Consider the following 17,603-nt stretch of genomic DNA (forward strand, 5'->3'; position numbering starts at 1 on the left):
TTTGTAACCGAGACGTTTCTCACCGCAAGCTTCAGCAGAGCATAAGAGAGTGCTTGAAAACTCATGAAACTTTGCACACGCATCAGAAGTGGTGAAAATTTACATCTGATATGGGTTTCAGAATTAGGTGTGGCAAAATGGCTCGATAGCGCCACCTACAAAATTTCAATTAAGTGCCCTTTGCGCTACGTTTCGCGTACAGGTATGAAATTCAGTAGACACATGTAACAGCCCAATACCTACAAAAAAGCCCAACAGGAAATGAGATATTTTGGATTTTTTTCTGCAAAATGTTTGCAGTTTTTGCCATTTCCAGACGTTGTACTTTAACAAACCCCTCCTTCAGATAAACATCATATTTGGTCAGTCTAATCTAAAGGCCTTTGCAAACGTTAAATTGTGAAGATCTTGAGTTTTCGTTGAAGGGTGTGACAAATTTCGATGTTGCACCATGAAACAGGAAGTTGTTGTAACTTGGTCATACATTGTCCGATCTGCCCCAAATTGCACATGTTTTATTAGAGTCCTGACCTGAAAACATCTACATGTCAATATTCAGTTACAGTCATAGCGCCACCTGTAGACAACGGGAAATGACAAGTTTTACACTGTGATTAACTCCTCATAGAGATTTAACCAGATCAACATCATATTTGGTCAGTCTAATCCTAAGGCCTTAGCGATGTTAAATTGCAAAGATCTTGAGTTTTCACTGAAGGGCGTGCCCGTGGCGGCCTGACAAAATCTGATGTTTTGCCTTGAAAGCGGAAACTGTTGTAACTCAGGCATACAGTGTCTGATCTGCCCCAAACTTTATGTGTGATAAGAGTCCTGGCCTAAAGACATCTATATAACAATATTCAGTTAGTCATAGCGCCACCTGCTGGCAACAGGAAATTTTTATGGTTTGCACTGTAATTCACTCCCAGAAACACATTTGTATATGCCATGAAGTACCAAACATGCTAGAAACATGTTAAATCATGCAACACTTGGCTAAGTGCTAATGTATGTGATTAATGTCCCGAAACAGGAACTTATTGTAACTCAGGCATACAGTGTCCAATCTGCTCCAAGCTTCATTTTTGATAATAGTCCTGGCCTGAACATGGCATTGGCAATATTCAGTTACAGTCAAAGCGCCACCTGTTGGCAGCAGGAAGCGTGGCACTTTGAAATGACTCTGCCATAATTCTCCTATTTACTTTGCTTACATGCATGTCGCCCACTGTTCGCCGTTTTCCTAAGACTGGGTGGTGGTGAGCCCGGGTGCGAGGGTCTGAAAGAAGATAGACATATAGGATGGCTTGAGGGTGAGTAAATCATGTGATAAATTTCATTTTTAGGTGTACTATCCTTTTAAGGTCTATTTGTATCTACATAAAACTATTGGACGCATTTTGTTTTTCCTCACAGATTAACATTGCAGCAGTCAACTTTATGTCAAAAGTATATAAATATGAAATAATACAAGATAATGAAATTATGAAAGTCTTTTTGCTGAACAAGATATTTGTAGGTGTCAAGAAGTTATTGGCAGAATGAGATATTTTGAATCAAATTCAAAGTGGCTAAAAGTAGTATTAATAAGGACAATTATTAAGAAAATAAAGAGAGAAGATTACGATAATAAAACAATGTAAATTGTACTGGGTTTTTTTGGGGAGGGGGGCTGTTTGTTTTTTACAGTGTTAGGCTTCACTTTTCATCAACACTACTTTAGAAAGAAAGATTAAATATTGCATAACATATTCACTCAATGATACATCTGGAGGGGAAAAGCCTGTTTTGAATCTATCCCATGCATTTTCCCCTCTCCCTCATTGTCTGGTTTTGATAAGCTCATAAGTGCATTTCAGAGAATGCAGGCATCCTCTGCAGCATTCCAGTAACAGGTCTCTATGAGGTCAATTAGCCATAATGGTCCAATAATGTGGTTTACTTGAATTGTAATTGGCTTTGGATAAGCCAGTGGTCTCTATAATGTCCTGTATGCATGGATAAAAATGCATGTCAATTACTGCAGTTACTCTCATTACACATGACACCGCATTAGGAAACCTCCGGGCTTCAAAGAACTCACGTCATGAAACATCTCAAAAAATGTACAACAACAACAACAACCAGCAAAACATCACAACAATGAAAAAAAAAATAAAAAAAACAGAACAAGCACATTAGTTAATTCTTAGCAATATGAGCAGTGCCCATTTTCAACACATAACATGGCCTTTATTGTCGTAGGCTGATACTGGGAACACATTCAACTCCCGTTGTTCTGCGGCAGACGATTAAAACAACAGTTCTAAGAAATATTTTCTTCTCCCCAGCTGTGGAATAAACATGCCAGCATTAAAGGAAACAGCATTCCCTCTGAGATTAGATTGACTTTAAACACTCTTGGACCATCCACTCGCTGTGATGCAGGCTACTTTTTTTTTTGTGTATAAATTCAACTGTTTCATTATGCTAATGAAAATACCCATCAGAGGCTCAGAAACACAACACAAAAAGCTTAAATGCCAGTACTGTTTAGAATGGAACACATAAAACATTTGTTCTTAAGTTTAAATGAAAGATTTAGAAAGGATCTTCCCAGGTTTCATGTTCTCAAAGGTACAATTGTTTTGGTGGTGAGTGTGTGATCTTTTTTCAATGTTAAAACACTTTCCTATCCAGGCTTAATGTGCAGAGACAACTATAAGTATGCCATTCGGTGGTTGATTTCCCTGAAGAGTGTGATTCTGTGGCTCTGTGGGGCTTTCATCATTACCCTGTTTGTTTGATCCACCTAACATGTCAACCTCTAGCTCAACCAATGGCATTGCTCTGCGGTGGGACTACTATTTGCCCAAACAATGCAGGATTTGGGGAGTGTTTAAAATCTTATAAACAGTTACTATTTTAAAAATTCAGCTTAGTACTGCTAATGGCACAAATTTAAACACTTCAGTTTAAGTAATGCAGTATTGATTCTCACCAGATGAGCGGCCCATGGCACTTGGAGACAAGCCACTGCAGATGTAAAATTCATACAGACAGATAAACAGCACTTAAGTGTGTGTCTGTTACTGTTACAATTTGAAATAAGAAAAGAATATAATGATAATTGGGAATATTAATTATGTACTGTGTTCACACTTGTAGTCTGGTTCTGTTATTTTTTATTTTACAATCACAGCAAGATCCAGGTGCCCAAGGGCCTCGTAAAACTATTCATCCTCGCTTCTTACATGTAGAGTGTCATCACAGGTTCTTCTACAACCTAGTCATTTTATGAACTGTTATTTATTCACAAAATATCTCAAGAATTCATTGAAAACCTGTTTCTAAAGGGCAGTTCTTTCAGAAGAAGTATTACTCATGAAACTCAAAAAATAGCTTGAGTGAGCATTTAAAGTTAACTTTCACAAAATATATTACTTTCAGAGACCCAAGGCCTTTTGGTTTTTTCTTTCCTTCGCTCCCTTCATCACACGTAAGAGGAATAAACCGTTTCAACAATATCTAAGGGTTACGCCTCAGTAGTGAAAAAGTGTACCTGACTCTTCATCTGCTTTTCCCTGACTAGTAACGTACATTGTATATCTGGGCAGAAATTATTCCTTCAAAGTGACAGATTTATCTCTTTCTGTTACAGCTTGTCAGAAATGCCAAGCTTCAATTTTCCAAGGCCTGGTTGTTATTGTTATCCCAGTTTCCTCTTTCTTTCCTATCTGGCTGATCAAAACAAATGAAAAATCACATCTTTCACAAAGTTGTGAGAGCAGCATGATTCAAATGGCTGGAATTTTTTGTATGACATTAAAATCTGTTGTTTGCAACGTTCAACACTCACACATTCCAAACAGATCCAGTGTTGAGAAGCGACACCATTTCTCTGGAAGCAGAAGCATGCTGAGATAATGATCTTACTTCTGCAGCTGCTTAATAACTGCATCTCATAATCTGTTGCTGTGGAGCATTTTCTAAGAACATTTTGTATGGTCATAAATAATTCTCCTATTTTGAACATGCAAATTGATTAAGGGCATGACATTTGTAAAAATCAATCAGCCAATCAGTCAGCCAATCAATGGTACAACCAAACACTCTCTTGTATCTTGGCAAGTACCTAAAAAATTGGGAAAACTCTTTGGTGCAAGTCATTTGTATTTTGAGAGTCAGAACATTGTGCACTTTAAAGGGTTAGTTCACCCAAAAAAGCTTTGAACCTTTACGAATCTTTTGAGCACAAGCATGTATCAAACTGCCAAAGTCACGTGATTTCAGTAAACAAGGCTTCGTCACGTCATAAGCGTTTCAAAATTTCAATGGTTCACCACTGGGGTGGGCATGAAGTTGGCAGTTTGATACATGATCCGAACCACTGATTCAAAACAAAAGATTCCTAAAGCTTCAAAGCTTCATGAAGCAGTGTTTAGAAATCTCCCATCACCAGATATTATTAAATAAAGAATGGTAAAAAAAAAAAAAAAAAAAAAAATGTTTCCCTTTCTTTGTGGTTTCACTTTGCCTGCCATAGATATCATGTAAACCGCTTTACACAGAAGTGCAATATTCTGGGTTTTAAATCTCTGATTATCAGATGAGGAGAAGCTGAAATTTGACCAGACCAGATGTTAGCATTAAAAACATGAATCAGTTGTGTAATATTATATACCTGTAATATAAAACAATGGTCTTCGATCATGTTCAGGCCAAGGAACCCTTGAATAGAGAGATGGAACTCTGTTACAAATTAAAACTGGAAGTTGCAGTGACCTAAAATGGGTATAGTACCATATTTATGTACAATAATGATGCTTTTATTGCAATTATTGATGTACAAAGTCATATACTTGTACATCACAGTCAAGTTTTAAGTTAGGGATGAGGCAAGGACTCTTTATTTAATAGAAAAATAGAACAAAAACAACCAAAAACAAAACAAGGCATCTGGACTTGGCAGGACAAGGCAACGCAGAACAGGACCAGGCAGGGCAGGACAAGAAAAGCAGGTAAGAAGAAGGCCGGGGTTTAGACACCGGAGCACATGGCACATAGAAACAAACAAAACGAAGCCATGTGCTCACACTAAACATGACACAAACATGCAGCCAATGAGAGCTATCACAAACTGTGTCCGCACAAAACATGAAAGCATGCAGCCGATGAAAATCACGAGCCGTGAGCTACACAGAATGGGACAAAATAAACGACAATCATAAACACATAGGAATAGTGGTGCGTTTCCCAAAAGCATCGTTAGACAACTATGGTCACAAGTTCCATTGAATTCTATTGGTAACAACGGAACTTGCGATGATGGTTGGCTTTGGGAAACGCACCCCTGTTCCTCTCTCTCTTCTCTTTCTTTACTACTGTCTTAATTTGATAATGTGATAACACTTTATTTTAGGGTCTTTTAACTAGTTGCTTATTAGCATGCACAGTAAATATTGGCTATTTATTAATACTTATTAAGCACATATTAATACCTTATTCTACATTCTTAATCCTACCCAATACCTAAACTTAACAACTAACTTACTAACTATTAATAAGCAGTAAATTGGGAGTTTTTTGAAGGAAAAGGCATAGTTAATAGTTTATATGTGTTCCCTTTAATAAAGTGTTACCGATAATGGGGAAAAAATGCAATAAAAAGCCTACAAAAGTATAAATAAAAGAAAAACATACAAAGTACAAGAACAAGAGAACTAAGAAGATGTAAACAACCTTTTAGTTGACCTCTGAACTTGAATTGCTCTTTGCCCATGATTGCTGTTCAATCGCTGTGCCTTGTTTCCCCCGGGCAAGCACTCAAACAAAGAGCATAATTCATAAGTGCCTCGCTTTCACTAATGACTGACTCCACTTCCTCTCGAATGCCTGTCACATGAACCCAGAGCGCACCCACTGGAAGAGATTAAATAATAGGAAAAATTATGAGAAAACAATCAGTTTTGGGCTACAGCTAAAATAGGGGAAACTGAGTAAAATATTGAAATCAATTCTGTTCTACAACAGGTGCAATGGCAGCAAAGAGTGGCACCATTAGCTAAATACGACATCCTATGTATAGTGACATTACATCATTCTCACACTTCCTCTGCCTTCATTTGCATTTTAACTTTTAATTAGAGAACGGTGACAAAAGAGACGTGGGTCAGCTCCATCAACCAGAACTGTAATGAGCCACATGAAGTGTTACGCACTCAAGTGTCAGCTGGATTTAATACCCTGCAGAGTTTTGAGCATAGACATTTGACAATTGTTCAAGCATACTGTGTGAAATCAATACAAATGACTTATTTTCTATCCATAAAAGTGCTTGCACTTTCCATGAGCAGGGTACAAAACAGGACATGAAAAAGTATTTTCTTGTTCAGCAAATGGTCAGTGAAAGAATGTATCATGCAGAGAACATTCTCAGAACTTTAGCTAAAGTTGTGGCAAGGTTCTTCCAGTAACATTAATGAAACATTTGTTCAAAGTTGTATGGTCTTTAAAAATGTTCTCAAAATTAGCACAATAAATCATTCATGGAACGTTTTTAACTTCAGAGAACATTCAGCAACAACATTTTCATAACTTTATGGGAACATACGCAAAAGGTTTTTAGGACATACAGTATTTTTGTTAGCTGGGTACTTAACTGTCAAAAACATGTTATTCCTCAACCTGAGGAAGTCAAACTGAATGTTACATAAACTCTTTTACTCTTTATTCAGTTTATATGAGGTTTTACATTTTTGCAACCCTGTTACCAAATTTGTTATTTTGTAACATTACAGTGATTAATATGAAATATTAATCAAAATTAAATAGAAAAAAAAAAAAAAAAAACATTAAATGAAATGAAAATGTCACAATGGGTAACAGGGTTGGAAGTAACAAAGTTGGCATTTAAGCTGTCATTTTGTAGTTGAAAATAAACTAAAATTGCCTATAAAATTAAAGTTTGATCAAAATAAAAATCATTGATCCTTTTTCCTTACTGTTACTTACACTTACTGTAACAGGACTGAAAGGTTTAGCCTGAATATACACTACAATATTTGCAAAAATGAAATGAGATTATTTTTCTTCCTTTTTTTGTGATGTTGGGAAAAACATGCAGTAACAGTGTACTATTGTGCTTTAAAAAAAAAAAAGAAAAAGTAATGGACACAAAAGCGTGCTGTATTTGTGGAAAGCGCCTGTTCTCTGTATTGACACATTCTCACCTGTGAGGGATTTCAATGATGAGGAAAAGATGAGAGTTGGTGTAATGAACAGACCGGCAAAAGTACTGTCTCTTTCTATAAGCAGCGTCTCGGGACGCTTTCCACATTGCCTCTCACAAGAGGATGATCCTTGCTTTAGTTTGCATGGCCGATTCTCATTTCTTTGGCTAATATGCCATAAATTAATGATAAGCCGTCACCCATGCTGTAGGTCCGAGGGCATGTTGAGGTAGCGGGAGGCAGATAATTTTTCCATTTCACACTTGAATTTTTAATAGCCCTGTTTAATCCAGAAATAGCAGACAGAGGCCTGGAGCCTCCCTCAGATGACAGATGAGAGAAACTGGCTGTATGATCAGCATGGACTAAACACCCTGACTAAACAGATGTCATTTATAGATGAAATTACAGTTTACAAACAAATGCTCTGCGGCAAAACTTCCGACTTCTTTTTGCACTCTGGAAAAGAGCTGTTAAACCATTCAAATTGAGCTGAAAATCAACAAAATGGGCTGAAACACCCCTTTTTCAAAATATTTTTGGGCTGATTTAAATTTCCACAGCTCAAATGCTCAGATATAATAAAGCTAAAAGCGATATATGAACAAGACCACCATATGAGATTCTTATGGCCTCTATGCAGCACATACTAGATGTTTGTGAGGGGATATGCATACAAAAATTCGCAAAACTGATCAAATATGTCTTTGAAATTATTTTCAAAATACTGAGTGGGTCAATGATGTGACAGGTCATTTTTTTTTTTGTCTAAAGGGCCTTAATAATATAAAAAAAAACAAAAAAAAAAACAAAGATATGACAAGTATAGTACAACTAGATCTTTTTTATTGAATCCAAAAGGTTTTAATTATATTTTGCACATATAAAGGTATTTTAAAGATTTTGAAGTGTCAAAAGGTCATTCGGTTTAACCGTCCAAAGGCCAATACAGCCATTTCACTTGGGATTAAAATATCTTAAAATGTAATAAATGTATATATATATATTTTTTCTTCTGGCATGATTTTATAACATGAGAAAGTTATGAGAAAGAATGTCCGGAAAAATGTATTTCATTGATGTCATTTGGAGTACCATTTTGTCATGCAGTCAATATCATGTGACAGGATGTGACATCATTCAGACACCTGGGCTGCGCTCAGCCCCGACAAAACGTTGCAAAACGTTTTTTAAATGGAAACAGTGGTATGTTGAACACCCTGTTCTGATGACACGTGAGTTGCAACTATGGCAGCTGAGAAGGCCATTCTTTGTGTTATTTTTGAAGAATTTTCAGAGCCTGATGAAATCGGTATAAATACATGTTTAATACTGCAAAATACGCTTGATATTACAGTCACTGCCCTTACCATCCAGAATAAATGAGAACATCCCAATCGAGTGAAGGGATTTGTGGAAACTTCTAATTATTGTGATCCAACATTTGCCCCGCATTTCAGGATGAAAAGACAAACATTTCAAGTGAAGGATAATCCACTTCTTACCTCCAAGACTGTGCTATGATCTACACCTTATTATTTTTATTGTGAGTATTAGGATTATCATTATTGTTGATCACTATGTTGTGCTATGATATTATAATATTTATTATATAATTATATAATTATATATAATCATTATATAATTAGAGGAGTATAGAAAAGTTTATGAAAGTGTCACTTCACAATACAATAGCAAAATATATAACTATTTGTAGTATTTTAATGTTATATTAATACCCATTGTGCGAGCTGTCTCTTTAAAACCGAGTGGTTTATATACATGTTGCCACTGATTGGGCTGACATTTCTGACACACCCACCAAACAAGAAAAAACTTATCTCAAACCCGTTGCACACCGCTGCACACCGTTTCCAGGAAACATGTCGTTCAACCCAGAAACCGTAGCAAAATGTTGCGCACCGGTTTGAGCTTGAACGTGCCCCTGCAAAGGACCACATGGTCATGAAGCAAAGCAACTAACTCTCTTTTAACTATATGAAAAATTCATGTTTTAACTTGCTCATGTGCATGTCCTGAAACATCGGGTCATTTAGTTCAGCCGCTATAAAACATGGAAAATGTTGCAATATTTTAAAAACATGTACTAAATACACTGCGTTCCAAATTATTATGCAAGTGACATATCAGTAAGATTTCAGTACAATAAACATTCAGATTTTAGTTTTTCTACGAAAATGTTTGTTTGTTTATTTATCCATGTCTTTTTAGATAACCAGTATCAATCTCAGACGAAATAATTTGCCAGATCTACTTAGGTAAATGGAAACCCTACTTAGAGGTTGTTCCACATTATTAAGCAAGTCACAGTTCTCAAGCAATATGGGGAGGAAGAAAGTTAATGAAATTAATGAAAGTTCCTGTCAAAAAACCTAATTGCATTAAAAGGGCAGTGTTGAGCAGCAAACAGGTATTTGAAGCTGCTGGTGTCTCTGGAGTCTCAAGAAGCTCTCCATGCAGGCTGGCAGTTTTTTCTAAACCCACTGTAAATGTTTCTCTCTGTGAGGTTTGGTTAGTGGTGGCTAAAATGCATCTTTACGCACAACTGCCAGCCTGCATGGAGAGCTTCTTGAGACTCCAGAGACACCAGCATCTTCAAATACCTGTTTGCTGCTCAACACTGGCTTTTTTTTTATAGCTGCCCTTTTAATGCAATACATTTTTTGGACAGGAACTTTAATTAATACGCCTTTATCTGATCGAGTTCTGCTGTGCTCTAAATCACTCACAAATCTTATGATAATTTGATAATCTCCATTCAGTTTTCACACAATATTAGTTGTTTTCATGCCTTTTGCACAACATTGCACCATTTCATGCTTTTCATCTTCAGAAAGATCTTTCTTCCTCCCCATATTGCATGAGAACTGTGACTTGCTTAATAATGTGGAACAACCTCTAAGTAGGGTTTCCATAGATCTGGCAAATTATTTTGTCTGAGATTGATACCAGTTATCTAAAAAAGACATGGATAAACAAACAAACATTTTCTTAGAAAAATTAAATCTGAATGTTTATTATACTGAAATCTTACTGATATGACACTTGCATAATAATTTGGAATGCAGTGTATAAAAGGTTTGATTGTCCCTTTGCTAGCTAGCTAGCAAAGCTAGTTAGCTAGATATCAGCATGTTAGCATTGTTTGAAAATATCATCATTCGGTATAACCAAAAAGTGTCATTCGGTAAAACTGAAATTTTGGTTAAACTGAATGACTTTTTTTGAAGACAAATTTTGTCCATCTTGTAAAAAATGACAAAAGCAGTGTATCAAACAGGCAAAGTCACATCGAGGCTTTGTTACGTCATCCGAACCATTGATTCGAAATAAAAGATACATAAAGCTTCAAAGCTTCATGAATCAGTGTTTTGAAATCATCCATCACTAGATATTGTTGAATAAAGTCATTATTTTGTTTTTTCTGGAGCACAAAAAGCATTCACGTAGCTTCATAACATTAAGGTTGAATCACTGTAGTCACATGAACTGTTTTAAGTATGTCTTTAGTACCTTTCTGGACATTTGAAAGTGTTAGTCTTATAATATTAATATTGAACCACTGTACTCACATTAACTGATTTAAATATGAATTTAATACATTAATGGATATTGAGAGAGGAAGTGTCATTGCTGTCAATGGCAGCCTCACTGAGCCATCGATTTTATCAAAAAAGATCTTAATTTGTGTTCCGAAGATTAACGAATGTCTTAAAGGTTTGGAACGACATGAGGGTGAGAAATAAATGACAGAATTTTCAATTTTGGGTGAACTAACCCTTTAAACTATTATTATAAAATGTCAAATATTATGTGGACCAATGAGTATTTGAGAAGTAAAAAAATTATGTTGCATAATCATTTTTTTTTTCTATTTTATATGCAACTTTTATACATTTTAAGAAGTGTTGTCTTATATGTGTGATGTTTGGCAAAATCATATACTGATTTTACTGTAAACCATCAGTATCATTTTATATCTTATTAGATCAGTCATCACTGAAGATAAGTTATTACTCAAACCTCTTGATACGTCATGATAATTTCATTTATATGGCACACATCCAAGGAGCCCATTTAACTTCATTTGAATTCATAGCTTTGTCTGTAATTAATTTCAGAATTTTCTTCTTGACAAGCTAAAGAAAAACATTTTTTCTTATCTTACATTCGTAGTGAAGAGAAATGTACTGGCAGCATGAATGTCAATATAGTTGGCATGCAATGAAGTGGGGCCTGTTGAATGGATGATTAACCCTGAATTATTAAAAACTAATTTCCTCATTTGTTTCAGACATTGGCTTCCTTTCACTGTCAACTAGATGCCAGCGCAGCATCAGAGTCATTTAAAAAACACTGAAGTGGAAAGACATTGAGAAGCCAACTTGACAACAGCCATTTGCCCTTCGCCCATGAAATTTCACACAAAACAGCTTAGTGTCCAATTACGCTCACAGCTTTATTTCAAAAGACATTAACAGCGAAATGGAACAAAAGTTTAGACCATAATCAAATATAACCAGTCTATGAGTCTGTTTGGCATAACATTTAAAAGGATTTATGATGTAAATGGACTCATACTCATGGTTTAATCTTTTTAGACTGTCTTCTGAGAGACAGAGAATAAAAATTGCATTATAGACAAATGTCCAGGCGGAGCATTTTCAGCCAAGAAATAAGACATTTAAGTGATGTTACTTGAAGCTAAACATGGCATGTCATGGAAACCATCTCAGTCCCATAAAAATTCAAGGATCGGTGGCTTAAGTGGGCTATTGTTTATAAAAATGGGATTGTATCAAATCATGGAACCATATTGTTTCATGGCATCAAAGTGAAAGCTGCTATAGCCCTATTTGGACGAAAAACTATTGAAAACTAGCCTCTGTGAATTCTGTCTGGACATGTCTCTGATTACGGTAATCACTTATTAAATTGTCCACCCACCCCCCACTGTATAATGTCATTAATTACTCACCCTCATGCCGTTCCACACCCGTAAGACCTTCGTTCATCTTCAGAACACAAATTAAGATATTTTAGTTGAAATCCGATAGCTTCGTGAGGCCTCCATAGGGAGCAATGGAAACTTCCTCTCTCAAGATCCATAAATGTACTAAAAACATATTTAAATCAGTTCATATGAGTACAGTGTTAATATTAATATTATAAAGCGACAAGAATATTTTTGGTGCACCAAAAAAACAAAACAACAACTTACGCAGTGATGGCCGATTTTAAAACACTGCTTCATGAAGCTTCAGAGCGTTATGAATCTTTTGTGTCGAATCAGCATTTCGGAGTGCCAAAGTCACATGATTTCAGCAGTTTGCTGTTTTGACATGCGATTTGAATCATAAAGATTCATAAAGCTCCAACAGCATGAGGGTGAGTAATAAATGACATTATTTTCATTTTTGGGTGAACTAACCCTTTAAAGGAACACTCCACTTTTTTTCAAAATAGGCTCATTTTCCAACTCCCCTAGAGTTAAACAGTTGAGTTTTACCATTTTCAAACCCATTTAGCCGATCTCCGGGTCTGGCGGTACCACTTTTAGCATAGCTTAGTATAGTTCATTGAATCTGATTAGACCGTTAGCATCTCGCTCAAAAATGACCAAAGAGTTTCAATATTTTCCTATTTAAAAGTTAGAGAAGAGAAGAGAAGAGAAGAGAAGAGAAGAGAAGAGAAGAGAAGAGAAGAGAAGAGAAGAGAAGAGAAGAGAAGAGAAGAGAAGAGAAGAGTTTTAAATAGGAAAAATATCAAAACTCATTTTTGAGTGAGATGCTAACGGTCTCATCAGATTCAATGAACTATGATAAGCTATGCTAAAAGTGGTACCGCCAGACCCGGAGATCGGAAAAGGTGGAGTGTTCCTTTAAGGCATCTTTACCCAGCTGAGTTAAGGCTGCTCTGTGCCTGCTCAAAATTCTGTATAAAAAAGATGTAATGCAACTAAGTCTGACTAAATGATGCCTACTCCGACCCACTTTAGCCCTTATTATCAAAGTATACAGTTATAATTGCTGTGTAAATGCATTTATGCCACCTATGTAAAGATACCTAAATGCCATTTAAGAAGCACTTCTGTGCCACTTTTGCAGTGTAAATTTGGCATTATACCTAGAACTGACAACAACAACATAAAATTTGAGTCATAATAGCATTCATCTAAATTCAGTGTTTGTGCACAAACCAATCCACCTCTCATCCATAGCACATTTGGAGCATGAAAGGATTTGCAAAAAAAACTAATTAATATAAAATTGAGACAAAATGTCTAAAATGCTTATAATCAAAGCATGGGACCCCCATTAAACTAGCATTGGTCTACAGTTAAAAATGAGTAATTATTTACACTAAAAGTTGAGATAGGGATGAAAGCTGCAGCTTCAGTTGTGAGATAAATCAGAATTTGCTGACAGGAAAGCTGTGCCTCTGAAATAAACCCAGAGCCTTAAATTGTCTCCACGGCCTCTACAGCTTCTTTATGCCACACACTTTTTCACTGCGTGAATTGGAATAAATGTACCATCCATTGTGCTTCTTTGAAGCTGTTGCGGAAAGATGAGCAATAAGCTCACTTTGGCATCTGATACACTTTTAAACTTTTAAACACTTAGACAACAGCTTCATGCCATTCTGCTTGGTTGGGAAGTCTGTTATATTTAATTGCTTTTTATTTTAGTCACACATGAGGTAAAAAAAGGCCAGCTGGAAATACTTGCCAATTTGAAGATATCATTGTATATATGTTCCTTTTATTATTATTATTATTATTTTTTTTTTTTTCCAGTTTCAGTTTCCAAGATAGTGAAGCAAGTAGGTTTAAACAAAGCTTAAAGATCAGTTAGAAACTGTATACTTTTTATAAGCTATACACTTGAGTGTGCTTTAAACCAAAACTCGGCAGAGAAATAATTCCAAGCCTCTTTTGATTTTGAGGAACACATCTCAACAGAAATTGGGTAATTTTTTGTTGTTGTTTAGTCAATTGTCAGCATTTACTGCTTTCCATACATTTGCATTTTCATTAGCCTATTTAAAATAATAAAATAAAATATTTATTAATATTTAATATTTTCGTCCTTCGAACACAAATGAAGATCTTTTGATAACAGAATGCTCAGTTTTCCAATCTCTATGAAGTTTTTGAAGCAACAAAGTGGTAGTTAGAAAATCTGACAGCATTCTGTCATCAAAAAGATCTTAATTTGTGTTCTGAAGATGAACAAAGGTATTACGGGTGTGGAACGACATGAGGGTGAGTAACTAATGACAGAATTTTTTATTTTGGGGTGAACTTACCCTTGAATATGCATTAAATGCACATACTTAGAAAGCTGTTTGCTGTTTGTCATTTCAACACTCCTAAAGGGACATGGAAAACTTTGTCTATGTCTATGCTTTTGTGTCCTCTTGCAAATGTTTTATGTCCCCTTGAGAAACTTTGCGTTCGCTGACAAAATGTTTGTGTTCCCCCAAGAAATTTTACGTCCGCTCAAAAGTACGCAAAAATTTCTCGGGGGAACACAAAAGGTTTGCGCAGGAAAACTAAACGCGAAAGCATTTAAGTATATTTTTTCCTTCTCCATGTCCCTTTAGGGGCTCAGTACATTTGAAACATTACTGTGTTAAGGAAAGATTAAGCGCTCCGTCTACTGTAGCCTACATAATGATTTTTTTAGCATCACAACAAGTCAGCCAGTGTGATGTCTCTCTATGCTAGCCTACCGTTTATGTTATAATATTTCTGGCAAAGGAAAGTAAAGTGTAAGCCATGGTTGACTGTCTTAAAATAAATCTGAAAACATGCTGTTTAGAAGATGTTGGAAGCGTGCAGCTTTGTTGTTCCTGCCATAGGCGTCACATTGACCTAAATTATAAAGTCAATCTGTAACTGTTAAGAATGCCATATTCTTACGGCAGCTCGGTTTGGGCTACATGTACAAGTGAGCAAGTAATTACCATTTGCCCTATGGAGTGACTAAAGCATGTGCTTTTTGCATCTTTTGAGCTGATAAAAGGATGTTATGAATTTTATTCTGGGGCAAAACCTCTCTGTGCATCCTGATCCCTGACCCAGTTCTGTTACAGCCAATCAGCACACAAACTCATCATAATTAAACTGTGACTCTCTTGCAAATTCTGTGATTAATTGTGTGATTAAAAAGTTGTTTTTTCTTTGATTTATTTTTATCCCATCCCAAACAAACTATAATTTAGGTATCATTTAAAAGAAAAGAAAAGAAAATATGGGATCACACAATGCCAAATCAATGAAACAAACCTCAAGCAACAGCACAGAATAAGAACTGGACTTGGACCTGAACTTGGACACTATAAGCACTGCAACATAAAACAAGCAAAGCTTTGTAAGGATGAAAAGGGTAAGACATACAGTAACACTCAGAGCAAAATTATAAAGCATTTGTGGAGAAATTACAGTTATTGAATCATTGACTCAATATTTTATTAGCCCTCATGTTGTGACATTTTGCAAGGAGGATGTCTAAAGCAAATTATCAGTGAATTTTGTCATGAATTATCAAATGTTAAGCATGCTTTTGAGCTATTAAAAGGGTTAACATGCGGGATGGATGAATTATATTAAGAGTTAATTCCACTATGATCAGGAATCAAGGAAATGCTGTAGACTCCATTGGTGGTTAATTTCAACTGCATTTCCTTCTCCCTTTTGTCTTTGACATCACCTATTTAAAAATGTATAAAGTCATGGCAATTTACATAAAGTTTAAAGCTGCTGATTACATGTATTACAGCAGATGCTGACCTATATTAGCCCACAAGGCCCACATACACACACACACACACACACACACTCACACACACACACACAGGCAAGGTTGCGGCTTGGAACAAAACAGCGAGCGCAAGTTGTCCCCTTCAACACAGGTGTTTATCACTTTGAGTTCCAGGAAACACTATGTATGCATACAGTACTACAACTTTATACTTTATGTTTAAAAGTTTAGTGTTGGTAAGATTTTTACATGTTTTTAAAGGTGCCCTTGATTCAAAAATTGAATTTACCTTGGCATAGTTAAATAACAAGAGTTCAGTACATGGAAAAGACATACAGTGAGTCTCAAACTCCATTGTTTCCTCCTCCTTATATAAATCTCATTAGTTTAAATGACCTCCAAAGAACAGGCGAATCTCAACATAATACCGACTGTTACGTAACAGTTAAGTTAACTGTTAAGTTACCATCGTTTCTTACTGTATTCACGGAGACAAGAGCCGTCGCTATTTTCATTTTTTAAACACTTGCAGTCTGTATAATGCATAAACACAACTTCATTTTTTATATATCTCTAACAGAGTAGCAATTACATATTGTGAAAGAACGTTCTTGGGCACCTTTAAAAGAAGTCTGTTATGCTCACCAAAGCTGCACTTATTTGAAAAAAAAAATACAGTAAAAACAGTAATATTGTGATTTTTTAATTTTTTTTTTTTTTTACAATTTAAAATAATTGTTTCCTATTTGAATATGTTTTAAAATTTAATTAATTCCTGTGATGGCAAAGCTGGATTTTCAGCATCGTTACTCCAGTCTTCAATGTCACAAGATCCTTCAGAATTAATTCTATTATGCCGATTTAGAACTCTATATATGATTCTTATCAATGTGTGGCCCAATAACCAGTGCAGGAACTACACACTTTAGCTTTAGCCGTCAACTAATCATGTTTTTGAGACTGAATTACAGACATATAATCATTGAATGTGTGCAAGTCAGCATCTGCTCTCACATGAGCTGCATGTACAAAATGAAATATACTATAGAACAATATACAATTAACAAATATCAAATGTCAAATCGTACGCATTTACAATCTCGATTTCATTAAACACTGTAGAATGTATAAACCATCCTTTCAGAGGAGGTGCACACCAGGACGCCACACGCAAACCGCAGGTTTGAACTTTACAGCACTGCTGTATATGAGGCCATAAGGCAGTGATTTGCATTTAAATTGAGACATTAACATTAAATAATTTAATGTCTCTGTTGACGTTAATAGGCCGTTCATTCATCAGGCTATTATTAGGCGGAAAAGGTGCGGGTAAACCTGACTCACCTAATGACGTGTCAGCGCTATGGAACGTGTGTGAAAAATAAGATTTGCAAAGATTTTGCACGCCAAACACTGGCATCATGTTGATGTTCTGTGACGTCACAATGATATAGCTGAAATATTTCGACATGTTCTGTTTTGGGGGTTTTCATATCTCAGACTCTGGTTCTTTTTCCCCTCTGCATACAAAGCTTTTGACAGCAGGTATTCATATAGAAAGAGAAGAACAGCCAGGAGGCATCCTCTCTCCCTTGCCTTTTCC

This window comes from Chanodichthys erythropterus, chromosome 16, assembly GCF_024489055.1.
Source record: "Chanodichthys erythropterus isolate Z2021 chromosome 16, ASM2448905v1, whole genome shotgun sequence".
Taxonomy (NCBI): Eukaryota; Metazoa; Chordata; class Actinopteri; order Cypriniformes; family Xenocyprididae; genus Chanodichthys; species Chanodichthys erythropterus.